The 27350-nt window shown below is 40.1% G+C and overlaps 1 protein-coding gene across 12 annotated transcripts in view; it reads left to right on the top strand.

Annotated features, from left to right (window-relative positions):
* MAGI2 (membrane associated guanylate kinase, WW and PDZ domain containing 2) overlaps positions 1 to 27350 on the top strand; it is a 755758-nt gene that overhangs the window by 332750 nt on the left and 395658 nt on the right. Inside the window, exon 1 of one of the 12 annotated variants that reach the window (XM_027795433.2) lies at positions 18649 to 18875. The exons of the other annotated variants lie outside the window; for them this stretch is intronic. The gene's annotated coding sequence lies outside the window, so the exon portion shown is untranslated. Of the gene's footprint in view, positions 1 to 18648; positions 18876 to 27350 lie in introns of those variants that run through there. 12 annotated transcript variants of the gene reach the window in all.

Here is a 27350-nt window from a genome sequence, read left to right as displayed (position 1 = left end):
CTAAAATGGATGCTGCTTTTTAATTTGTGTATCCATCAATGCACTCAAAAAATTATGACTATAAGCTGTGACACTCTGAAGGGAATTTGCCTTAAATTGAGTTGATCTCAAAGTCTGTAAAACCACTTTACATGGGGGAACCAGCTCGGGAACCAGCATTATGCTGCTTCCGAACTGGTGTATTTTAACTATCAAGTGAGAATCAGATTTTTTTTTGCTTCTGCTTCTACTGTCCTGCCAGCACAGTCACGAAAGTTGAAGAACTTCTTCAAATTTACATGACCGTCAAAAGTGAGGTTTTGGTGCTTTCAGCTGATGACTAGAATGCAATGCGGTTTGGGGTTTTTTCCTTAATTTTAGCACCTTCTCAAACATAAGCTGCTATATTCAGTTTTACATCATAATTTCCTACTGTTTGTAATGGATACTGAACATGCCTGATTTAAAATGGAATCTCATGTACTTAAGTACTTAAATAGGTAATTGTTCATTCAGTCTTTGTTGGGGTGGGTGGGTAACAGAGCACCCCAAATGTTGGCTTCCTGTGGCATTTTCCTTCCCAGTTGTGGAGGTACTTCTGAAAATCCTATTCCCAACGTTGATGGCATTGGCTTTCTCTCTTCATGGGCACTGCAAGTCCTCTAGCGATACATTTGGAAATGGGACACGCTATATTGCTTTCACAATCTTCCTTCCTATCAGATTAACTGTTAAATGAATGAATTTATGGTAACTTTAGCAACTTATTCAGTCACTGATTTCTCATCAGTCAGTAATATCATACTGATACCACACCTGGACTGTTGGTTCAACATACCTCCCCAACTATGATCAGTTGGTCTTTCTTACCAGTACTTTGTTAATATACTCTGCATCACCTGTTCAACTCTGGGTTTACAGAAGTCAACACAGTCATTTCTGCTTCTGCTTTAGTCTCCTGCCTTGGAATGAAAATGAAATGCAGCACTCCTGTCCTTTCTGACCTTTCCTCAGGTTTGGTATGTTCACTTTTGCTGAAGTAGTTTTCGATGAATGAGCAAACTTTTTTCAAATAGCTAGTTTCTTCCTTCCAATCTAAATGTTTTGGTTTGCTCTTCAGGAAACTATATGTGTTTGCATCAAATTTTACAAGGTAGTTTGTCAGCACTTAAAATAAGAAATATAGTACAACAAATTGTCCATACTGGAGTAATGCAGTTACAGTATAATTAATGCAGTTTTCAGGGCTCTCCTGCCTTCGTTAGCACGTAAGAATATTTTCCATTCATAATTCTCTCCATGACAACTCATAAAATGAACAGTTTGTGCTCATTTTGTGCTAGTACTCATTTTGTTTCTCAGTCATCCAAGACCATCTGCACATTCCTTTTACTCTAAAGATACATATTTCCATTTCAAATCAACTTGCAGTTTGCTGAATATAGTAACCCAAATACTGTGCTTGAAGACCTCTTTAGATAAACTCAAATGATTTCATTTCTTCTTCTAAAATTCCTGTGGACTGGGTACTTCTAACAGTATGCATATCTCTTGAGTATGTATAGACTTATCTAAATTTGTCTATAATTTAGGAAGCCCACAATGATTTTCAGTTTTCCACCTTAAGTTGAATATGGTTTATGGCCAGATAGTGTGTTTCAATTTGCAGGATGTTATTTATTCTAAATAATCTTTCACCAAAATCCAGCAGAAGTCAGAAAAAATGAACTTGGAGCTGACTTTCTAAAAGACTAACACTTGGCAAGTTGTTATTATGACAAAACCAATTTTGAAAATTGCCTTTTTTTTTTAGAAAAAAACTATCTCCTCCCAAGTCTGCCACACGTCCTTTCATCTGATAGCAAAAAATTGCAATAGAGAACACAGCTTTTGCTCTGTTCCCCCAACACATTTTTCTGTAGTTCTTTTCTCTGCTTTCAAGACTACAGTACTTCTGTGCTATCTGTCTCTAAGAAAACTTACAGGATGAAGCCTTTTTAGATAGCTTTCATAAAAATAGGAATTGTCTGCTACTTAAACACTATACATTTTGCTGATTTATTTTTAATTTTGTCCAGCACTCTCTCATCCAACCTCTGTCTATATTATGTCTGATGATTTTTTTGTTTGTTTGGTTGTTTCAATTAAAAAAGTAACTGCAATGATTTGGGGCAGAGGGGGTAGGGGAAGGCATGTAAAACAGTGTAAAATGTAGTCAAGCATTTCAGTCATAAACATAAGGGGGAAAAATCAAGTAGGATTTATATATTGTGCTGCTCTGTAACAGATTACAACTTAACTAATAAGCATTTCACTGTTCAGGGACTGAGCACATTCTTTCACAAAGAACCAGCAACTCAGCACGCTCCACCAGCCAGGCTCACTGCTGATCATTAAAAAACCCCTGGAAGGAGCCTGTAGCCGGGAAATATTAGTCCTGTACATATTCTTCCAAAAGTAGAGATCTGTAAGACATCTGCCTTCTTTTTTGTACGTGGATGTAGTGTAACCTGCAGAGACGGACATTGTTTAGATTTGAGAAAAACTAATGGTCTCTCTCTCTTAGTATCTTAGTAACTCCAGCATCCAATGATGGGAATGATGGACACTCTTCCACTGTAGCAGTGTGGTCAGGTGTGGAAAGAAACTTCCCTGTTTGCCTAATTGCAGCAGCATCTCAGCTTTCAACTTTCGCAATAGCTGTAGCTACCTAAATCAACTTCAAGTCTGGTATAAAAATGTTTTTGCTCTTACATTTTAGCACCCACAAAAGCTCGCAAAAATGAAATTTTATTTCATTTTATGGAAAGTAGTCCAACAAATGAATTGACATATATACAAGTTACCTGCGGATCTATAAATTTCCGTCTGTAGCATCTTCCAGAAGCTAAACACCAGTGTCTTGACCTGTTAAATTCAAACTGTGGGAAATGAGGAAATATAAAATTAACCGTAGCTCTGCCCTTGCTTATCAGTGGCCTGCCATATATATTTTGCATTCTGTTTTTGCAGATAATATACAAGAATTATGGAAAAAGCACTTCAGCTACTCCACAGAAACACTATATTTACTCCCCCACCGGCCCCGCCTTTACTCACTGTATCTTCTTACCACTCTACTCTGTCATGCACTGCTTTTGGAGATAGGCTGTCACAGATATTCCCAGTGGCTTTTGCAGAAGTAGAATTGGAGTGAGTTAGACTGAGCTGTCATGTACTGTAATTCTTTATTTTATGCTTTTCAGAAGGTTTAATTTTTCTGAAGTGATGCTCTGTAAAAGTTATTAGTGATGGTCTTAAATGTGCGTTGACAATGGTTTTTTGACAGAGAATGTGATTTCTTAATGTAGGAGGATATAAATTTATATCTGATTTCTGCCATGCAGTGATATTGTCTGTAAGATTGAAAACCTAAATGAAACACAGGATCCTCCCACAACAACAACAAAGGATCAAAGAAAAAAAATCTCCCCCAAATGCACCATACCCACAAAATTACCCAAACTAATACAAACCACAAAAAAAGGAAGAGACTAAAACTGAATTGGGACTGTTGGGTGAGTCAAAGGCACCACATATACAAATATCTCACTATGTGAAGGCAGCAAGAATGACACTTTAGAAAGTTCCTGAGGATACACCTTCCTCTTCACCATGACTGTCTCCAGAGGAGAATATATGTAACAGTGTTTTGAAATATATAGAGGGTTTCACATTAAGTGGTAAAATAATTTGCTGAACTATTTTGTCCTGATGATAATGCAAATGTCATAATTAAAGCAATCATTTGGCATAGAAACAAAGAGCCAATCATGGTTTGTGTCTGTGCCACACAGTGGTAAGCAAAGTCATCTGTACCAGTATAAACAATGGACTTTTAGATTTTGGGGCATAACCTCGATTATATTCCAGACAAATACTAGAAAAATGTCCTAAGGCTACAGATTATTATGTTTGGGATGATGAGTGTTAGATTCTTGGCACAATTACGAATTTGTCCCATTTTATCGCAGTTTTGCTTTTTCTAATTATGTGTAATTTACTATACAATGATGGAAAAAAATCCCTTCTTCATTACACCTGCAATCCTGCAGATTTCATGTCTTTTATTATTCAAAGAACTGTTGATACAGATGTTATGCTCATAAAAATTCACATGCATATAATGTTTCCTACAATTATCCCATGTACTTTATGAGCATAATTAAGCCCTGCAGCACAGTTAAATGGCATTCCAGTTTCGTGAATAGGTAAACTGAGGCATTGCAGTCATGACTTGTTTAAAATTACACCAGTGTAATGACATTAGCAATAGAAACCAGGGGCTCTGACTACCAATTGTTTGGTCTGAATTGTGAGAACATATGGCCTCCATTAACCCAGACTGACTTCAGCTACAGCCACACTTCTTTACAACTTTGTATTACAAATGTTTCACTTGCATTAAGCTATAATGGTTGTTGACATTTATATTTCATCAACTACTTCGGTTCCAAGTGCCTTTTTCAGCTTTCCAAAGCCACATCATAATATATATACATTCATATTTTTCCCTTATCTTTTTCGATTGAGCTTCTACCCTGTTCTACAAAACCTTGTCCTATGACCCTGCAGTGCACTAAGCACACTTTAAAATTCTCTTCCCTTTCCTGATGATTTGTTTCATTAGTGACATTCTTCAAATCAAATGTACCTAATCCATGGTTCAGTCTACTAACAGGAAATCGGTTCAGTGCACAGGGATTTATATAACAAAAGAAGTGCTCGCTTAGGGAGTACTTTTAATACTTGGTTCATTGAAAAAAACGCTGACATTCAGATTTTTCTGACTTTAATGCTTTGGTGTTTCAGTTTGGATTTAGCTGTAAATGAAAGCCTTCAAAAGCCATATAATCCATCGATCTCATATTTGCTGAAGCACAAGTTTCATGGTACATGAACGTTTTTTATTTCTTTGATTTTTTTTTCTACTGTAATTATGTCAGCTATGTTACTTCCAGGCATACTTAATTCTGTTTGTTCTGCTGTGCAATTCTTAACCAAGGTCCAAATATCTATTTTATTTTATGTTTGTTTAATTTTAGGATAGAGACTGTAATCTCAGCATCTGAATTTATTTCTTGTTGGGGGAATGTTCCTCTTTTGCATGCTGCTGGTACTTCAGCTGTTGGGGAGTTGAGGCTTAAATGTTCTGCTTTGAGATGTGGGTATCTAAAGATACAGTCATTTTACCTGATAGATTGTGTGTGTGTGTGTGCAGATTTTTAACTATTTTCTGACACGAGAATTTCCTGTATTTCTGACGGGAATAATTTTTTATTTCTCTTAACTTTCCAGAGGCGTTATTGATATAAGAAACTATACCCAGGGACAGTTAATTAGGTTATCTCATCACCTTTCAAATAACTTTAACTAACTGAACAACTTGGTGTTCTAAGGAAAGACCAAAGTCTACTGTACGACAACCAGTGTGAGCTTCGTTGACTTTCAGAGTTGTTAATCCATTGGTAATAACCAGAAAAAGAGAAAGCTGGACTTTAAGGTCAGGAAATTAAAACAAAAAAGAGCAATTATGCCAAATGAGCTGTGGTGGAAATTGTGACGAAGCCTAAGGAATGATTTTTTCCTTTTTTATTTTTTTTTCTCCCTCACGGAATAACGATTCCACAGTGTTACTGGTTATAATATGAAGGTCCTAAAGTAGCAAGGCCTTTTTACTGCATCATATCATGCTTCTTTTATTTTTTCATTTTTAAATCTACTAAAATAGCATCTGCCCCTGAAATGCTTGTGCAGCTCAGCTATGGTTAAATTATTCATATCAATATATTTTACAATAGAAGTATGCATTGTGATCAGATTTGAAAGAAAATACGGTTCTGAAGAAGGGAAGTGAAAAGAACCCATCCAGAATATGAACAAGAACTATATAACGTGGTTTTATACTCTTAGTAGGCAGCTGAAGAGCTTGTTTCTTATGAATTATCTCATGGGTTTTCCATTGCAGTTTGGTGGGATATAGGGATTCTTTGAAACCTGTAGCCACAGAATCATGAGGCAGGCACAAATCTTCTCCACACAGATCCACAGTTTTCAAAGAGGAGTCATTGCCTGCTTTCAGTCACTACTGCTTGAAGTGATGGTCTAGCTCATCACTCATCTCTAACGATTCTCTTCCTTCCCTATGGGGTACTTATCTCATGAAATGAGCCACATAGATGACAGTTTTAGCCATGCCCTAAATAAGAAAGAAGTTCCTCCCAATATATCCTGCTTGACCTTCTGAAAGAGAGGACAGAAGCAATCCAGCCATTCATTACCTAATTTTCAATTCAGAATACACTTTATCTGACTGTAGACTGGTTTTAAAGAAATGAGTTCTTCGCATTTCAGTCATCTTTTTTCCCTGTTGTGATGAAATGCCAATACTATTCAATAGGCTACTCTACAGGCAATAAGATCATTGTATTGATTAAGCAACTCTTACTTATCTAAGACTATCTGTAAAAATAAGAGTGTTTTGCTATGACAAGAAAAAGTTGACTAGTAGCAGGGAAAGAATGCCAAAAGCTCCATGTAGCATCTGCAGTACATCCTAGTACAGAGGAGTAACTGTTGTTCTTTATTCACAGTGAAAAATACACTTAATATTCTGTGTATGAAAACTGCTGTCTGTACCATCACTGGAGGCAGATGAAACTTATTTGCAAGGCAAAAATCCACAACTCCCTTTATGAATCCATTAGGGAACATGAGATGAGCAGTCAATATCTATAATATAGCCAAAGTTTCACCTCTCATTTAAGGGTAGTCATAGATAACTTACTTTTGTCCTGCTCTTTTGTTACAATGAAAAGTCCTTCTGTATCATATTTTAATAGAGTAGCAAGGCAGAAAGATTTGCAAAGTAATGTTCTATTTGTATTTTGTGCTTGCTAGGCTATGAAGAGTTTTAGCAACAATACTCAAATGTTGGTGCTCAAAAAATATTTTATGAAATTTGATATCAGAAAGTAAGCTAGCATCCAATACTGGAAGGGCTGAATGAATATGGACTGAATTTTGGTATATGTAACCTTTGTTCGCAAGAATTTTTCTTGTCAGTGGAGAACAGGTGCAGTGAGGTAAACTGTGACATAAAAATCTTGACATGTATGTCAAAAGTGGGTTTCTCTTCATGTGTAAAGGTATTCCACAGAGTAAAGAAAAATAAAGTAGAAGAAAGGGCAAGATTAGGCGCTTAGTGTTGAGTCTGACAACTGGATAAAGGCCTGACTCTGCAAAATTAGGAACTGTACCTATCTACTTTCTGAGGAGACTGAGCTGTGTGCTTGGGATGCCAATTCATAATTGGCATATAATTGTAAATAATAAAATTTCCACCTAAAGTATCATTAAAGATTGAGGTTTTAGTATTATTACTGGGTTTTACATATAGGAACTGCAACACTTCATCTGTGTTTTAACTGTTTCTAATGTTCTCATTGCAAAGAATGTAAGACCTAGGAAATGTTAATTGTAGTTCTACATTAGGTCTTCTTATTGGTACCATTCACTACCCATTACCAGTCATAACTTTCAGCTCAGATTAACAGAAAAACAGATAAGTTGTTACTATTTATTTTAATATAAAAACAAACAAAAAAAACCACAAAAGCAAAAAAAAACCCCACTAGTGGATATTATTTACAGAAGGCCTTTGTATCTTGAGTTGTAGTTAAACATGAACACATCTTAATTCACAGATTTCCTTTAAAATCTTTACTTGTCAAGTTTCTTTTGCCAAATGTGGGGTTGCTGAATTCTAGAATCCTATTGAAAAATAAAACTTCTGGTGAGTTCTGGAAAAGTTGCGATCTCTATCATAGTCAAGTCATCAAAGATGCTTATAGAGAAAACATTTTTATTTGTGCTAGGAAAAAACAAAGGCCATTAGAGATAAAATATTATTAATTAGTAGCTTACTGCATCAGATTTGGTTTCCACATGACGTTCACTTTCAGTGCCTATAAAGTGAATGCATTATTTGGTCTGCTTTTGGATTTGAAGGCATGGGATCTTAGTAATAATAAATAATGGCACAGTGAAGAGCTACTGGCCTTGTAATGGGATGGCTTGCCTTCCTCTTTCACTGTATATGGAAGTAGGATGTATGATTTTGTGCCACTGTGAGATGTCCTCAAGAAAGAGCTGCTTCTTCAGACCAATATGCTTTGTAGACCCTGGCATTCACCTCAGACCCATGAAGTTTGTCTTCAGGGACTGACTGAGGCAGATGGACTGTACTTCATCCACAGTTGTCAGGATATATAGTGACCTATGTGTTAGCCCAAATTTAATTCTGACTAATCCAGATTATGGCTATAATTTGTTGATGGTGTTTGAATGTGGCTGCATTTGTATGTGACTTTGACTTCCTCCTTGTCTAAAGGATACATGTTCTTTTTTTTTTTTAAGATATGTGGGCTTTACCCTTCAGACCTTCCACTTTATAATGCCTGATTTTCCTACTGGGTATTGAGAAGTGCTATGAATGGAAGTGGATTTCTGGTAGAAGTTTCCTCAGAGCCAATATAAGCAGTTCTTCAGAACATTTCCACAGTCTGACCATTTTCATTTGAGGATATTTTTGTGTCTGAATCTTCTGAAGCACACTGAATAGGTGTTTTGTTTGTTGTCCAGAAAGAGAGGCTACTTCTGATTCTCATTCTGATGGGGAGACAATGGCTGAGGATGCACTCTGAATTCCATTGAGCAGAGTAAACATACAAAACCCACAATATTAAGAGCGATGTGGATTTTCAGAACTCTCCCAGATTTTAACAAGTAAGAATGCCTCCGTGTTTGCAAATCCACAAAACTGGTCTGTTATGAATCTTGTGGTTGAGTTCCAGAATGAGCTCTTTATTCAGCCTTTCCTTATTTCCCCTGCCCCTCTGTATCTTCACAAAACTTGTAAAAGTTTGGTAGCTTAAAGATGTCAGTTTCACTGTAAAAATAATTTGAAATTCACCAATGTGCTCAAGCTTAGTAGGGGAGCCTGAAGGACAGACAGACAAATGTATGTATGTGAACATCTCATGCCCACATCCTCCTCTCCTACCTTCTTGCTTCCCTTTCTGCAATCACAGGAACCTAATTTTCCTTAAGAAACCAGCACAAAAAAATATGTCACTGTTACACCAGTGAATCTGTACTGACTTTTGGGAATCATTCTTGATTTAGATCTGAGAGTTAATTAAACTCTGAGCCTTAATGAAATCATTTAGGTACAGACCCTGCAAGGATGTATCATGTGGCTTTGTACAGGTGAGCAGTTCCAGTCAACTGACTGGGATTATTCACCCTTGTAAGTTTTTGCAGAATCAGGTTTTTTAGTTATAATTTCAAACTTCAACTGGTCTTTCAAGCTTTGAAGAGAATCTGGATAATTCAAATGTGTTTAATATGTGAAGGAAGATTAGTAACTGCAACTGTACTGTTATGGCTATAGTGAATTGATTTATATAGGTACAATCACAATCATTCCTGATTCAGAGCTATTATAAAGTAAGTCTTGTACCAGTGTAAAAGAATGCAGTATATGTGACCACATATATATTTAAAGAACAAAACTGTAATGCTTGATACAATACTTCTGTTGCATGTCCTGTGATGAGATTGTCAGCATTAAATATAAGCAGCCTTTAAAAAAAACAAAACCAAACCAAACCAAACCCAAGAAATGGTGAGTTTAAAGAGCGACCGTGAGGATGTATTGTTTCAGGCAAATAGGAAAGTTGCTACAACAGTAAATGTCGCTATAAAAGAAAAAGGCAATTTGAGGACGAGGAAAGGAAAGATGGAGCAGTCATAGCAGACATGCAGAAGAGGGCCCGGTATTTTATGGGGAATGAAAGCGCGATGCGGTGGTTTGCGCAGCGCGAGGGCCGCGTGCGGCGGGGCGGCGGGCACGGCGGCCGCTCTCCGAGGTGCTGAACAGGGACGCGCCGCCAGCTGCACCGGGGGGTGGCAGGGAGGAGCCGTTTGGGGAGGAAACCGGGACTGAACGAGAATAAAATTACCGCTGCTGAAGAAATGTCAACAGTAGCTTACATTGTTTATAGGAAGTAAGAACATAGACTACGTTTATTTATTTATTTATTTATTGGAGTTGGGATTGCGTTCTTGTGCTGTTTCGCGATGGTTCTTATAGGGAATATGTATGTCTGCGTTTTTGCGTGCTCATGCACAATATTTAGAAAACAGTTTGATGTGTTCTGCTGACACAGGCTTCCCATTGTTGCATTCCTTGTGCATTAGATCTAGTCAGTGATATGCTTCCATTCTGCTTTTCATACTGAGTTAATTCCCTCTTCCAGTGGGCAAGCACACTGCAGAGTGTTTCATTTACTTGTCATGGTGAGATCAGGAAATCTATTGTTAATTATTATGGTTTCAATTCCCAACTCAGCTGCCTATGTCAGATGTGCCATTGTGTGTGTGTTTGACTATTAATGACTAGATTGAATATTACTATGTACACTATGAATATAAGGGCTTTTTTTTAAGGCAAATTCTTCTAGAAAGAAAACATCAAAATGGTACCAGGAAAGTCTGAAGGTCTTTTATACAACTATCCAATAATTTATTTAACTACAAAACTATAAGCGTCAGTTTTATGTGTGCCTATAGGAAATAACTTATCTAATTCTTCAGACTGTTTTAAAATGCACATAACATGCAAGGACATGTATTTTAAAACAGCATATGAATACAAAGATGGATACAATTAATAATAATAATAGCACATTTTTATTAACTAGAAAATATTACCACACATAGTAAAAATGCTGAAAATATAAGACAGGTGAAGTAAAATAATTAAAATAGTATCTGATCCACACAGTGTCTATCGTATCCCATAATAATAAATACATATAATATTTTTAATATATTTTGAGTAATTTCATTATGGGGGTTTTGTTAGTAGGAGCTATTGAGTCAAACAAAGGAAAAATCCAAACTTCAGTTTAAACTCCTAGCCTGTAGAGGTCCCAATGAGTTCCCCACATTAAGATTTTTAGAGTGGTAGAATAATAGTATGGAAAATTATTATCTCCTTTTTGCCATATAACCTGGGGGGGAAAAGAAGAAGAAGAAAAAAAAGCATAATGATTTCTAGTTGTTTGGTCTCTTCAGATTTGAAATCTAAAATCAGCCACTCATCAGTGAAATGTTTGTTGGCTTCAGTAGAAAATTATAGTCTTTAGTTTACAATAGTGAATGTGCTACCATTCTGTAACTAGCAAACTGTGGAGCTGCACTATTTGTGCAAATAGTACAGGGCAGGTGTCCTCAAACTTTTTAACCAGGGGGCCGGCACGCGGATGAAGTGGCAGGCAGCCATCTGCGGCTGCTTGGTTCCCCCCCCTCCCCCCAACCCCTGGCGGGGGGTGGGTGGGTTCTGTAAATACCGGGGGCCGGATTGAGGACCCTGGGGGGCCGTATCCAGCCTGCGGGCCGTAGTTTGAGGACCCCTAGTATAGGGCTTCCATTTTATTTTGCAAACATACTATAGCATCCCCATATAAACATAATCCATTTTAAACGAAGTACATTAATAAAGTATATACAAATAGAACACCAAAATGGATAACTAGCATTTTGCATAATAATGTTGAATGGAAATATTATAAATTAATATACTTTCTGCTTAACAAGTTGATTTTTTATTTAGTATTAGTATGATATGAATCCAAAATTTGTAATTAGAATTTTGAGAACTGTTTTAAATGGGTTTTGTATCATACATAGGCAGTAGTGAGTGCTGAGCAAACATATAGATGAATAAAAATGTAATAACTTGGAAGCACAGTGCAGTAATAAGAAGTATGTAAGAAGGCTCAATCAAGAGTCATTCCTGCTAGTGGTCAGATCAGTATTGTGCACAGGATTAAAGAATGTTGTCCATCATGTAATTCAGCTATTTATAAATCAGAGTGAAATAATGTTGGAGTAAAGCCACAGTCAGTCATTATTAATGTTGATACAACCACAGTGATTTTTCAAATTTACACCTTAGTTGTCCTTTACAGGTCACAAAATTATTTTTCTCCATGAAAAAGTTTTACAAATCAAAACTCATTATGCTTGACTATTTAACAGAGGAAAGAACAACATCATTTATGTAAAAGGAGAACTGGCAAAGTCTTTGGCCAGTTTTAAATGAATTTAATTTTGCAACATACTAAGTGCTTTTAACAAAAGCATTTGGTGTCTGTGGATTCAGATCTTAAACTGGATGAAAGAGGACTAGGAAGCAGTCAGACTAGGTTAAGGGACTGTTATTATTTAACATACTTAAACAGGTGAAATCTATGGAGATTTTTTCAAACTTTTCTCATACAAACAAACAAAAATGCATGTATTTTTTAGCCCTTGGACAAAGGATCACTTTGCCTAATTCATAAAATGGTATCTTTTCCCAGTTCTAGGGAGGGAGTCAGCACACGGGCAAAGTCAGAGATGCAGAAGGACATTCCAGAACTGGCTTTAAATAAAGTAGGTCACATGCTGTAAACTCAGAGCAGGTAGAGCTTTATTTTTTGCAGGCAGTGCCACAGGAGTTGTGTGATAATGCTGCTGTTTAATAAAGAGTATGGCATCTTTGTACAATACTTATTCTCTGGGAAGAAGGGGAAGAGGTCCTGTAATAAGAGAAGTGTGCAGAGTGAGTCAATCAAGCGCCACTGGAAGAAGTGGTCCACACTGTGAATAAACCAGTAATTGACATCTTGTGGCTACCCCCATTGTAATCCAATTAAACTTTATTGAGTTCCAACGGGGAAAGCAGTAGGGGTGCAGATCCTCACTGCCATACTACTATAGGCCATCCTACTTACAGGCACTGGAAACCAATTAAAAACTTACTTATCCCAGATAGCATGCTTAATGAACACACTGTCTGGAGAGGACTATAATTATCTTCTCCTTCTCATCATGGGCCTGTACAGGCATTAGTAGAGTCTCAGGGAGAAGCAGCCGAACTGTCCCAAGAAAGTTAAATTGATATCCTCCAGAAAATAACGAGACATTTTTATGGGGTTTATTTCCATCACTACCCACCTGTTTCTGCCAAAGTTGTTAAGATTACTGTGCTTAACAGTGAGATGAAGACATTCAGTCTTCTCTGAAACACACACCTCAAAACTGGCTGGCAAATGAGCTGGCAAGAATTTTTCTTAAAGTTTGGCTGAAAGTTACACATTCCATTCCCCAAATGCTCTACAAATTGAACCCTCTACAAACTTTGCACGAGGGAATGACTTTGCCATTTCATGGATGGAAGGCCATGCCTGTGTAGAGGTTAACAGCATCGCTGAAGACCATTTAGATACTAAAGTCAGTTATTTGTATAACTTTTTAAGATGGTATTGTGTTACTCTGAGGGACAGGTACATTTACCGTGTTGGTGCGCCAGGCGTGTGCGGCGGCGGCGGGGCGGCCGCTGTGCGCAGGTGCCCGCAGCCCCCCCTGCCCGCCAGCCCGTGCCAGCCGGCTCCAAGGCGGCCCCGCCGCTGGGCAAGGCCGAGCCCTCAGCCACGGCGGCGGCGCCCCCGGGGGGACAGATCGCAGCGGGGGGGACCCCGGGCCGGGGCAGGGGGTGCCCGGAGGGGGCCGTGCCCCCGGGGGCGGGCAGCCCGCGCCGCGCCGCGCCGGAGCAGCTCCCGGCAGCGGGGAGCGGAGCCCCGGCCGGGGCCGGGCTGCGGGCAGGGCCGGTGCCCCCGGGGGCGGGGGGCCCGGGCTGGAGCAGCCTGTGCCTGAGGGGCTGCGCCCCGCGGGAGGGCCCCGCGCAGGAGCGGCCCGGGCAGAGCTGCAGCCCCCCCGCGGGAAGGGCTCCCGCTGGAGAAGGGCCTGGAGGAGCGTCTCCCGCGGGAGGGCCCGGGCTGGAGCCGGGCGGCGTGTGAGGAGCCTCCCCCGGAGGGGGCCGGGGCGGCGGAGGCGGCGGGGGAGGGACCGGCCGCAGCCCCGGCCCCGGCCCCCAGAGCGATCTCCCTGCCCGGACCCCCGCGGGCCTGGCTGGGGGTGGCTCCCCTGCCCGCCTGGGGGGCACGGACACCGCCGGGGTTAAACCACCGCAGTACCATTTTCCTTTCTTGAGTTTGATAGGGGTCACCCAGAGCAATCATCACCATGCACATGTGTACACACGTGTATATATGGCAAAGTGAAGAATGAAATCTTTCTTTCTTCAGTCCAGGTCAGCAAAATGTTTACCCTAGCTCTAGATTCTAGCCAGGATATGGGTATTGAGAGGTATGGGTAAAGAGGTATGAGATACTTCAATGGCTACACATAGTCCAAAACCTCATTTTTGTAGTGTTGAGAGGTTTCCTGTAGCCCAGTCTTCTAAAGCAGCAACCGAGGGGCTGCTGCTGTCATCAGTGCTGAATAGTATCTCTCCATTCAACTCCCCTTTTGCCCAAGCAGTTTCTTTAGTAGTGTGCAAGAGCTGATGTCACTCCTGCATCGCTCCCATAAAGAAAAAACAGCATGGACATTCTACCAGGCTAAATAGTGAATTTTCTTCTCACTCTCAAAAGGAATTTTGTTTCTTCTGTTTTTATTGTTCATCAAGTTTTTGTGTAAGGGAATTATTCCGTAATTTCTTCCTCTGATTTCCCGTAATTTGACAAGAAAATGCCAGGAGCTCCAAAGGATGTTTGTATTAACCTTGCTCATCATCCCTCAGTTCTTTATGTTTGTTTTAAAGTCAAAGATAATGACTAATACATTCCACAGAGTGGCCTCCACTAAATGCTTTCGCTAGCACGGGTCACAGCCCCCACATGTCAAATGGCTTATTTATAATGTCACTGGAGTAGGACTCCATCTCTACCTCAGCCTCCATTCTTTCCCCTTCCTCTTGGTCATCTTTCTCCTATGAGCACAAAGGACTGTAGGTGCATTCAAAAACCAAACCAAACTTAGCCCAAAATTGTTAACCTTACTGATTAGAACTTACAGTGTTTCTGAAGGTGCAAGATACTTAATATCCTGTCAGTGCTACTGCTGTAGTGGATTCTTCATTGTATGAATTACATGCGTAACTTGTGTGCACTTGGATATTTTCACTCGTCAGCAATAGTGATGTAAGTGATCTGAAGTTAATAGTGTTTTATCTCCTTTAGCATTACTTTTGAAAGACAGACTTGCAAATTCTGTGTCTAAAGAGTAATGGAAAAGGAAAGCATTCATGCCTGTTTGCCGCACAAATTCAAAAAGACTTCACAAATACAGTTACATGACATATCCTTTTCTTACTGATTGGACATAGTTTCATTTTTAAGCATATACCTTTTTAACTTGCATATAAATAAACTGTAAAAATATGCAACCTAGTTCTATAGCTTCATTTAGGAATAAATCCAGCCGTAAGGCTGATCTGTATTATAAGTAAAAGAGGAATTTTTATTGTTATTTTATGTTGATATATGCATGGTTTTACTGTTTTGAAATTAACATTGCAAATATTGAGACTGTTTCTATAACAAAGTCGACCATTAATTTATTTTCGTCATGCCTCAGTAATTTGATTATGTATGTGTTATTGTTCAAATTAAAGTTCTAATTTTTAAAAGAGTATAACTTTAAAATAGTGACTCAGCTGGGAAACTTTCAAATTCTTCTCAAAGGATTACAGGTGATAAACTTCATGATTAAAAAACGCTCGATTTACTTCTTGAGTACAATATCAGTTTGTTCAGATTTTGATAAGTATTACTGCACACAGTTTCCAAAACAAAATTGTTATCTGCATGGTTGAGACAGGTTTTCATCCATATTTATTATATGGGTTTGGTTAATTATGTATACATGACTGTATGTCTGTGTAACTATATGTACGTATACATACAGCCTTTAGATGGAAGGTAATAATCCAGTTTCTTCCAGTGCATGAGGCCTGTACTTATTACTGCATCAACACGTAAATTCGGTGTTTCTTGTTCCTGTGAATTTGTGTGGCAGCCCAGATGTTATAAAAGGCTTTATGGAAAGTCTAAAATCATTGCTTTATTCTTAGAGATTAAATGACACTAGATGGGTGACCACAGCATTTCATTGTTGAAAATCTGTAGTGTACTTTGCTTTGCTAAACTGAACATTTTTGGTGGCTGTAATAAGTATGCATAATATATGGTTCTCTTGCTCATCAAGAAACTCATCACTGTCAGTGGAAGTTCTGTGCACAGAGTGACACAACTGCATGTTAGTAGTTGACTTTAGGTGGAAATTTTGTTGAGCAGCCCCATGATTTACACGTATTGTAACTGCAGGCTGGCAGGATAATGGTGTCTATTTGCCTTTTCAGCAATAATAGGTTAAGCCTGTTTCCTTTCTAAAAACAAGTTTTATGTTGACTTTATAGCAATAAAAGACTGTTGCTGATATCAAAGTTAGAAAACAGTAATATGTATACAATTCTGTGTTATGAGTTCTGAAGCAATCAGGGTAAGAAATATAATTTGACTGTCCATGCTAGCCTCTTCAGATGATTTTCTCAACTGACTGTCGTTTGACCAATTCTAGCCAATATATGTCATTACCTTTCTTTCACTATAGTTGCTTCAGGAAGGTGAAGGGAAAAAATATTAATGGAGTAACTACATGTGAATATACAGTCTGAAAAAACCTGCAGGATTCCACGCACATCCAGAAACTTAGATGATCGTGGTGGAATTGTATGGGTTTTCTGGCCTCTGTTGGTTCCTGTGGCCTTCATTGTTGGGATTAGCATAAAGGTGTTCAAGCGTGCAAGGCACTAAATATTTTTCTACAAGGATATGCTTACCTTGGTGTGACAAGAGTCCCAATTCTGCAATTTTTTCAACATGCAATTAAATGAAATCTAGCACAAGCAAAACTGCAGTAAATTTATTTTTTTTTTTTTCTCCCTATGAAGACTGCTTTGAAAGAAATTCCTATATTATAGTTACGGGAATTTCACCAGCCTCTTGGAGCCAGTATTGGCTTCTCCCGAGAGCTCATGAACTATGGCAGAAACTTTAGCTACGACAGAAATGATGTGAAGCACTCCTCCTACAGCATCACTAGTAAAGACGTGTCAGAGTTAAAAGCCTTAAGTCTCTGAAAGTCGGAGCAAGATAAAGAGTGTTGGTAGTATGAATCTTGTAGAGATCGCTTTGTAATATGGTGCAGATCATCCATGGTATCTCATATAGCTCTTTTTCTTTGGTATCCTAAACCAAATTCAGGTTAAACCTTGGTGTGTTTATCCAAAAGAATTACCTAACATCCTAACAGTGATAATATGGAAAGCAAAAAGCGGAAGTCTGTGTCGGTGTGTGGTGCCAGAGGGACTGAAGCATGGTCTCTGGAGAGATCTGCAGTTAATATGAGATGGATAAATGGTTATTTGTGATATTGTTGGAAACATCAGGAAGCATTAGAAGTGCCTGCGCTGGACAATGGATGGATGAGTGGGATTTCTGTCTTTCACTTGAGACTTTACGAATATGATCATAGGAGGGTGGGCTTGGATTTGTTCTGGAATAGGCGATATATACATCTACACATTTGAAGTTTCTCAGAAATATTGATTGAACATGGATGGCTACTTTACCCTTTATGCCTAGTTTTGCAAATGTTTCCTGTTTGCTAACATTTTGTCATGAATGCAAAGGAGATGTGTCAGATGAAATTCTGGTCTTATTAAACCTGATAGAAAAATTTTAATGATAACTGGGGTTAAAAAAATCAGTATTTTGTCAAGACTTGCAGTCCTTGTTCCTTAGAAGATTTGCTTGCAATATGTTGTTTGCAAGTCAATCTAACTTTTGCAACATTATTTGGGTATTTCTGAAAACTTGGCAATAACTAGGACTCTCACAGGATCTGGGGCTACAGTTTCATTCTTTCAGTCTTTCAGAGTCTAAGCTCCAAAGCCCTGCACAGTATGGTAGCTTTAATCAGGGTAATCCCAGGGAATGGGGACATTGGATAAGCTACAATTCAGAAAGTCGGGTTTGCACATAATGGCCCTTATGTCAAAAATATTTTGAATTACAATGTAATAATGTGAATAAAAAACAAAGAATTGTTTTTGGTTGGGTATGGTCCATTTGCTGTTGAGATAATAAATGTGCCTTCAGCAGAAATACTTAAAAGATCTTTGTAAAAAAAAAAAAGTACATTTGTAAAGGGACTTACAGAGCCATCTCTGGAAATATGAAAAATAATTATGTTTATTTATGCATAAGCCCCGACTTTTAAATATATTTATAAGTGTCAGGGTATACAAGCTATGTGTGGTTATGGCCACTGAAAAGTTTAATTACGCATCCTTCCACTGTGCCTGCTCCTGCGGATGGCCAGAGGAGCGCCGGGAAGCAGAACGCCTGCCGGTCTCCTCCGAGCTGTATTTTCCCCCTGCTTTGTAATGTAAATGGCTAGTTTGAAACCCACCACGCATCCCTGCGCTCCATCCCCGAGCATCCTTTCTGTTTGTAACGGGAAGATCACCTGACCGCCACCTAAAGCTGCCCCTTTTCCTGAAGGCGCTGGGAGGGCGCTGGGAGGGCTGGGGGCGGTGGCTGCCGGGCGGGGGGGGCGGCGGCGGAGCCAGCGCTGGGGCGGCCGCCGGGGGTGGGAGCGGGGGCGCCGGCGGTGCTGCTGCTCCAGCCCGGGGAGGAGGGAAAACAAAAGAGCTCAGCTGCAGTTTTGTGTTGCTGTGTCTGGCTTAAGCAGAAGATTCTAGACATTCGTGCCGAAAAATCAAAGCACAGCTGAGGCTACATCTACCGGGAAGGTATTTTCTGCCCCCAGAATGGGCTGGATCAGTACAGGTGGTTTGCAGATCACGCGAAGACAGACGGGCTGAGAGCCATGGAAAGGTGGGATGAGACTCTGCCTCTCCTTCTTGCCCCCTACCCCCCCACCCCCCCACCCCTTTCGCTTTCTCTCTCTCTTGGTTTGTAAAGCAGTATAGCTGGGACCTGAGATGGGGTCAGTTAAAGAGATTAGATGGGTTTTAATCCCACAAAGCAAAATCAAATTTGGAGGCACTACTGTGTTCAGCCAGATGTTGGATCCAAACTTGGGCTGTCAGACTTGCTTTGCGCGGTTCTTGTGTTGCTTTTGATGTTGTCTTTGTTTAGAGTAGTTCCTGTACGAAACACCATGCTTTAAGGCGAGCTGCATGCTTCTTTCACAAATTGTCAGATGACTGTTCCAATGCTGTTAGGATTTTGCCAGGGAAACTGCAAATGAAGGCTTTGGTTATGATGTTTATGGAAATAAAAGGAGCTGTTGACTTTGAATTTCTTGTGATGCGGGCACGGTTAGAAGTTGAGCTGTGGTTGTTGTACGTGGTAACAATGGGCAGTTCAAGTACAGCAAGTTTGAATGGTGTTTCTTCTGCAATTCCAAATGTATTTTGCTCTTACGATCTTTGGCTTTTCACTGAAGGCAAGGAATGTGGTGGGGGTTTGGTTTTTTTGAGGAAAAAGCCAACAGAATATTTTTGAAGATTCAAAGACAGAAGCAAATTAACGTTTTTATTTGAATGGTTGTTGTTAACACCGGCATGCCTAAACATCTGAAACAAATCCCAGCAATTTTTCATTTCTCTTGCTGGGCAGATGCATTTCTTTTGTTCCTAGAAATTTTCCCTGCCTTTTTAGAACAAAAGGCATTTGCTTGTTTTGCTTTTTTTTTTTTAATGACAGCAGGAGAGTTATATACAAATTAGCAATTTTGTACCGGTTAATGCTCTGCTTCATTCCGAAGTAAACTGCCTCAAGGTATATGGAGGAAGGGGGGTGGGCAGACGGGGGGAGGCTTGACCAGTGTCCAAGAAGTACAGAATTCAGATGGATTTAAATCATATAGAGAAGGCTACATTTATCTGTAGCTGGATTTCAGCTCTGTGTCATGTAAAATCTGCAGACCGTAGAAGGGAGATTCTTAGCAAGCAATAAATCAGATTTGTAATGGGCCTTTAAAATTTGTCTGTGAGGGGTGACTGCCTGGGTCCCCTTTGGCCAAATTAAGATGCAATCTGACAGTACAGTAGCATCTGCGTGCTGACATTTTCTCCTGAACCTAGTGAAAAATGGCTCCACATCTCTTCTTCAGTCCCCAAAAGACGGTTTCTGAATAGCCATGCATTTTTCCCCTGTATTGTTGTTTGTTCTAATCACCATTCTCTCTGATAATGTCTGACTGGCTTGTTTTGCTTTCCTTGCTTTGACTGTTTGACTAGCTGAGGGGCTGTAGTGGGCAGTGATTGTTTCACCTGAAATCAGAACCTCATGCCAATACTACTGCTTACCAAGCAAAAAAAAAAAAAAAAATTATTACAACTGAGTTATATGAATATTACTAATAAGGCAGCTTCTGCCTGTACTGATGGAATTAGGTAAGTGGGTTGAAAAACATGTGTCTTCATAGAAAATGTGCCGCCCATGATGCAGGTGAGAAAGAAAAGCCAGCCAGTAGTGAATGCAACTGACAGGTAAAACTGAAAATCCTAAAAAAAAAGGCACCAGAATAAATTCCTTAAAGGCCAGAAGTATGCCTATCGGTACAGGTGTGTGTTTGTCCAAGGGAGTTGTTCACGTTCAAATCCTACAGGACGGAGTCAGGGCGGGGAGGAGGGAGGAAGGTGCTCCTTTAGTGGTCCCCCAGGTGTGCTTGGGGGACAGAGCCAGTGTGGCATGGCCATTCAGCGTGACACCACCGCTCTGCCTGCGCCCTCCTGGGCTGGGGGCAGCCCCCGGGCAGGGGTCCGTGGATCCCCGCGGTGGGGCGGAGGGGAAGGGCTGCCAGGTTCGCTCCGGTGGAAACTGCTTCTGGAAATGTTCCCTGGGATAAGGTGGCTGCTCCACAGTGCAGAAGTAGGACAAGTAGGAGGCAGAAGGGTGGCTGTGGGAAGTTGTGAGTAGTATGGATCCTCTCCAGAAAATGCGGCCGGTGTTATTTTTGTGACTGCTTAATCGTGCCTGCGGAGGCTTTTGGAAAATCAGTGTATTTACTGGACTCCTGTACTTTCTCTCCAATTTCAGGTAATAGTTTCTCTGTATTACAAATGTGATTTCAACAGGGAAAGAATAACCTTAAAAGCTTCCCTCACAAAAAGCGAATGGTATAAATATTATGGCATTTACCCATTGCAGGAGGCATTACATTTCAATCAGACCTTAGAAAGCATGTTGCGTGCAGCACTTATAAACCCCCCAAATGTTACTTGCCAGACTTGTTACAGTCTTTTTAGATTAATTTTCATAGACTTGAATGCTTGGAGTTACGGTATGAAATTCCGCTGCCACTGGAGAGGCGCGAAGATGGAACTTTAGCACCGCATGCAGATCCCATTACTGCTTTTGTACAGGTAGATAATCTGACAGAAGTAAACAGTTTGCTTCATGGAAAATGACACAATTGCACCGAGGGAATGTGAAAAAGGAAACTAACATCTTGCAAACCATCAGACGAGCAGAAATGCCAATGAGAGATGTTCAAAATAAATACAGTTAAAATGCTTTGAGTGACAGAAGGATTCCAGGTGCCTAATTCGCATTGACCGTAGCTATAAAATGAGGGAGTGCAGCTGCAGTTTTAGAAGCTAAACCATATCAGGCTGATTTCCAGATGTATATGAACATAATCAGAAAGAATGGGAGTCTAATACTGAGCAGGAACAAATTAGATTTCAGAAGTTTAGTGGACACGTTTAGAGAAGCTGGATTGAAGATTCACCACAGGCAGAAAAGTTTCTAGAAGAAATGAAATGAGCAAACTTAGCCCAAATGAAAAACACACACCCCAACTAGTAGCATTGTCTATCGATTAAGTGATTATTAAGTGCAACATTTTCCAAAGTGGGCTTTAACAGTGAAATTCTGGTTTAAGAAAGGAAGCAAGACTTTTGACATTTACTCTTACTATGAAATGAAAACTGCCCAGAGGCTTTGCTTGCAAATATGCATTTTCTTCAGGGCACAGCACTGACACATTGGACCTCTGTAAAGGCGGGGGGGCGGGGGAAGAAATATAGACATAAAATGGTGCTGCTTAAAAAATTTCTTACCATCACTTCCTACAAGCTGCATAAATATATCCTATCGTTAAACATAAAGGTCAGGATTGTCTTCTTGTGATGTAAATAAAAAACAAGAATTAAATGGTGTAATGTATACTAACGTTAAAAGACTCAGACCCAGAGTACTGAAGTCTGAGAAAATTATATTTACATTGAAGCAATCCAAGTAGCGATTGTCAGTGTTCCAGCTGACAGACTCAGCAAACAGCCCACCTATTTCCCATTTCAGCAGCAAATGCCTATGCAGAAACCATCACGCTCTCACTGCAAAATAAGCTTAAGAACTTTGAAACCCATGTAGATTCCTGGTTGCCCTAATGCAACCAGTTTAAATCAAGTTTGTTGTAAATGATACCACCATAACAGAGCTGATTGTAGCCCACAGAGTCAAGAAAAGAATATGGTCAGCAGAATTTACTTCTTTTGAAAAATTAGAATATCCCAGCTATTCCTCTGTCATTGCTTCCACATGTATATAGCACGATCCAGACCCATGTGTCTTTGTTTCTAGCACCAGATAAAAATTTCAGAGACAGATCTTTCTCTTGTCACTGTTGCAACAGTTTTCTGACTATATTACACTGTAGGATAAAGAAGCAGCTCATTCCGGGTGTGACTTTGGTGTTTATATACAGAGCATACCATGTATTAGTGACTGTCCGTTATTTTGTCGGAAATGTAGCATCAACACTAGGGTCAGCTGAAAGCTGTACTGATTGGGTTTGCTTTTTCCCTGAGCATGGAAGGTTAGGTTGACTTTTCAGCTGAAGAAAGAAAACCACTCTCATCTGGAAAGTTGCAAGATATGTCTAATCTGACCTTACTGTCTTTTCCCTGTGTACCCTTCTAATTTCTTTGGTTTTCTCCTTTCACATTTTTTTCCTGGCCCTCCACAAACTTCTTTCTTTGTGTAAATCTTCTTTGATTGGACCTTGCCAAGCATCTATGTCTTTCCCCTCCTGCCCCAGCTCCATGTTCTGGCACGGTGAGAAATACTTTCTGCCAGGTGGCCTTTCTTTGGTCCAGGTGAAGTCAGATTTTGATGCTAGGGAAGTAGGTTGTACAGAGGTGCATTTCCAGATGCCAGTGGACTGAGATACTCTCCATCTCTTCAGTCTCCCTGTTACATAAAATAAATTATTTTTTATCCCTACATTAGTCAAATCTACCATAAAGAACTTAGCCAATATTCCCGTGGTTAAAACTGCCGAAGGAAGCGGTGACAGCTGATAGCTTTCTCGGGACACTTTGATCATCTGAATCTGTGTCCTGAATACCTGTAGCATCATAGAAGTGATCCTGAAGGAGGGTGGGATTTAGGGTTCAGCTCTGCCTCTGATGAAATTAGTGCCAAATTTCACTCTAGAGGTGAGACGAGAACCTTTAGTGGAGGAAAGAAAGCTGATCTTGTAGAGGGGCTCAGGTTAAATGCGTTTTACCACCTTCCTGGCAAAGAAAACAGCAAATAGGATTGACAGTGGGTGATCAGTGAACCTCTAAACCCTCTAACTGTTACGCCTTATAAAAATGTGAACCAAAAAAGTGCCGGGGAAAAATTCTTTAATCTGAAGGTTTTAGGAGTTGTCTTTACAGCCATGACAATCCCCATTGACAGGAATGCTCATAACCCAGAGGTGATGGAATACAAATGGGCATGGATGTGGGAAGCATTGCAATAGAGACCACATCACAATAAAAGCTCTCTTTCTGAGTTATCCTTTCCTTTCCCGTCAAATAAATAAATTGCAGTGATGTACAGTGTGAAAAATTATTGCAGCTAGAGTGCTTTTCTGATGACAGAGATGACATAAGTTATAAAAGCCTGTCCCAGGTAATAGAAAGTAAAGATTGCTGCAAGTTAGTAAAGATTTAAGAACTCGGGGTCTGGACTGATTCAAGCATACTCACTGGATATGGCTTGCTTCATTCCTGACTTGGTCATCTGCTGAGAAACCTTCACTGATGGGAACACAGAGCCATGGTACTCCTGTGTTGCATGTGCTCTCCATCTGACTTTGCTCCCAGGGTCCTGGCTTAAATCTTCAGGAAGGCTCATGAGGTTGGCTGAAGTTGTTGAAGTGATTGTACCCATCTCTGTGAACCGTGATGACAGAAGCCATGATGAGTCCAGAAGGTGAAGCGATCATAGTAAAATGTTGGTTGGCAGATCTTCTGCAGGGACAGGACCTTCAGGGCAGAGTTCCCTTTTGTCTAATGATTTTTCACCTTCAGACTCACCTTCTTGACAGAAGCTCCAAAAAATAACTTGGCATCACCCTGTAATATTACGCAGTCAGGTACAATCCAGCATTTTGTATTTCAACAATGCTGTAATCTAGCACATAACCTAAAAAGGAGTGAGGAACAGTGCCTTTCTGGCTACTTAAGGGTCCCCATCCACATGGTTGGGATCAAGTGCATCTAAAAGCAAAGCTTAAATGTGAAGCCAGCTTTCTGGAGTACTCTACAAATCTAGAATATCTGAGGAGGTTTGTGGAAGGCTGAATTAGAGCCTGGTCAGTTCATAGCTGTTCATTGTCTGTGACTGGGGCAATTGGAAGCATGTGTGCCTCTCTTCACAGCTCTGCAGCTCCTGAATGATGGAAGTCGTCTTGTTTCTTGTTCAGAAGATGCAATAGAAAGAGGTTCTGGGAAGCAGAAGTAAGGAGTTTGTGGAAGTGTGGGTGTCTTTGTGTCATTTGCTTTTTAAAGTTCTGCACCCCAGAACTCAGAAATCTTTATAGGATGGGTGGTAGCTGTCCCTTAGATAGCAGTAAGAGGACTGTGCTGCACAAAAGGAAGGGGTAACTCAAAACTTCCCTACCTTTTGCATTGCTGGATTTTAAAACCTGACATAGTTTGTTCCCATCACCTCCCACTCTCTCATTGCAGCTGTCAAATACTGTTGTCAAACCAGCTGCAGTGACGTAACCATCCTAAAACACCTGCCTGTATGCTTATTGGAAAGTCCTTCTGAAAAAGGAGTGTGCTGATAGGGAGCTCTTTATTGTGGGTTGTTTTTTTTTTTTTTTTCTTCTGCAGATTCAGCAGGTGCTATATATTATCCTTTACAACCTTCAGCCATTGGGAGCTAGGACACTGTAATTATGTTCGCTGTCTGTGGAAGTTACTGCCTATTACTGTGTGAAATACTGTGTGCTCTGCTTGGGATTCAAAACTAAACTGAGAAAGCATGTTTGCTGCTGCTTTCGTGCCAACAACATAATGGTGCTGTTTTATGGTAGTAAATGCTCTCTTCCCCTTATATGGTGGAACCTGTATAAAAATACCTTGTTGCTGATATGTAAAGAAGTCAAATTCCCAGTGCAGACAGTTCGCTTCCACAACTAGTATTTTACATTTGTGTAGTTCCTTTTACTAAAAAGTCTTAGGGGTTCAGGTGTTCATAAGTGTGAAAATAAACTGTGAGGCTGAGACATAGAAAGTACACGACCATTTTTATATAGACAAAACTTTATGCCATCTCTGTAGAGATAGTCAGGATCTTACAGCCCTTCCTAACAAGTTGCCTTAATTGCCCATTGCTTTTGAATTTTTATGTGGATTGGTCTTTAAGTACCTGGACCCAGTTCCCACCATGACTCAGTAGCACAGGAGAAAACAAAAGTTGGAGGGTTTAGGTCCTGCAGCTCCTACTTTTGCGGCCTTATTCATGTGAGCATTGCCTTCATGAGGTTTCACCACTTTCTGAATAAAAAAATGTAGCCTGGTTTTATCTCACTCTGTTCTCTCCTGAAATTATTCAGAGGAAGTGAGATACGGTGGGTACCTCGTGCACTTTTCCATTAGGATAAAGAATGTATGCTGTCCATTGTGTTTAGAAGAATGTTCCAAAGAAAACTCTCTACGGCATAGTTGTGATAACAAGCAGGAAAGAAATAAGTAATAGGAGAGACAGCACAAGAAAACTTAGCTGCTTTGGTATAATCTCAGTTCAGCGTTACAGTACTTGATACCAGGGTGCTTCCTTTACCAAGAGTCTTGGGGACAGCCACAGCGGTCCACAGCATAAGACGCTGTGCTGCCTGTAGCTACCTTAAAACCAGAACGGTTTTGTCACTACGTACCTCCAGGAGATAACGTGCAGACTGTCCTTGGCAGGGGCACAGTGCACAGTGATCAGCTCTTGAACATGATTTCTTGTCCTGTTTGTTTCTTCTTTCCACTTTCATTTGAATAGGAAGGTCTCACGTGCCCCCACGCTGTCTCATGGGACTGACCATGGCTTTTAGGAGTACCGAGGGTCTCAGTTTGTCTCTCAGTTTGTTCCCAGTTTCTCCCTGCTCACATCAAGGGAATGAGGCTGTGAGTGATTATTGCTAAAAATGCTGGTGCGCCAGACCCACCAATTCAGGTGTGGTAGCTCTTGAAGGTAGAGGACACATTCTTACCTTCCTACCACACATTAATTTTTATTGTACTCTGTATTTGATAATCACTTCTGTGTTTAAAGTTTAGTACGTTTGAATTACCTACTGTGAAAAGAATATATGCTCAGGCAGCCTAGACTCCACATGAACAGCAAATACAAGAATTATTGCTAAGATATCTTAAATGTTTGATATGAAATTTGCTTCCTCAGCTGGGGTAACAGCAGGCTATTTGGCCCAACATCCTGCTTTTCATACTGGCCAGTAGCGGACACTGGGAAAAGTAGAAGCACCAGGGCAGTATAGGGTAATACTTTCCTTTTATACCTCTCAATTTCCAGTGTAAGTTGCCAAGATGCTGTGATGTTTTCAGATTGATATGACATTCAACTTTTAAAGCATGAATTGATGTCATGTGGCCACACAATGCAGAAGAAATGTCATTTCCAGCGTTGGACCTATGGGTACATGCTCACTGGTGTGCATGTAACCAGACCTCTGCACCTCGGTACAGGGTGACCCAGTCATGGAGGAAAATTGGTTTGTTGTGCCTTCACTTGAGCTTACTGCCGCCTTGGTGATGAGCCCCATATCTTCAAGCACATCAGACCTTCCTGTCATCATTAGAAATACTTTAAAACTTCAAAAGTCAAAAGCTTTGAGTTTTGGCTACCTCAGCATATAAATCTGAAAATGTGTTTCATTTGTGATAAACACATTTTTGTGCATATGAGTCATGCCCGACAAAGGCGAAGTACTGTAATCCAAACAAAAAGAATCAGAAGAAACCTTTTTTGGGGAAGTTACTGAAAAAATCTATTAAAGTGTTTGACACAGAATGTGCCTTTTCTGCTGGGATCATAGTAGTCCTCCTG

The sequence above is a fragment of the Falco peregrinus genome, chromosome 6, assembly GCF_023634155.1.
Source record: "Falco peregrinus isolate bFalPer1 chromosome 6, bFalPer1.pri, whole genome shotgun sequence".
Classification (NCBI taxonomy): Eukaryota; Metazoa; Chordata; class Aves; order Falconiformes; family Falconidae; genus Falco; species Falco peregrinus.
Note: the sequence above shows the minus strand (reverse complement) of the source record. Positions and strands in the feature narration are given on the sequence as shown.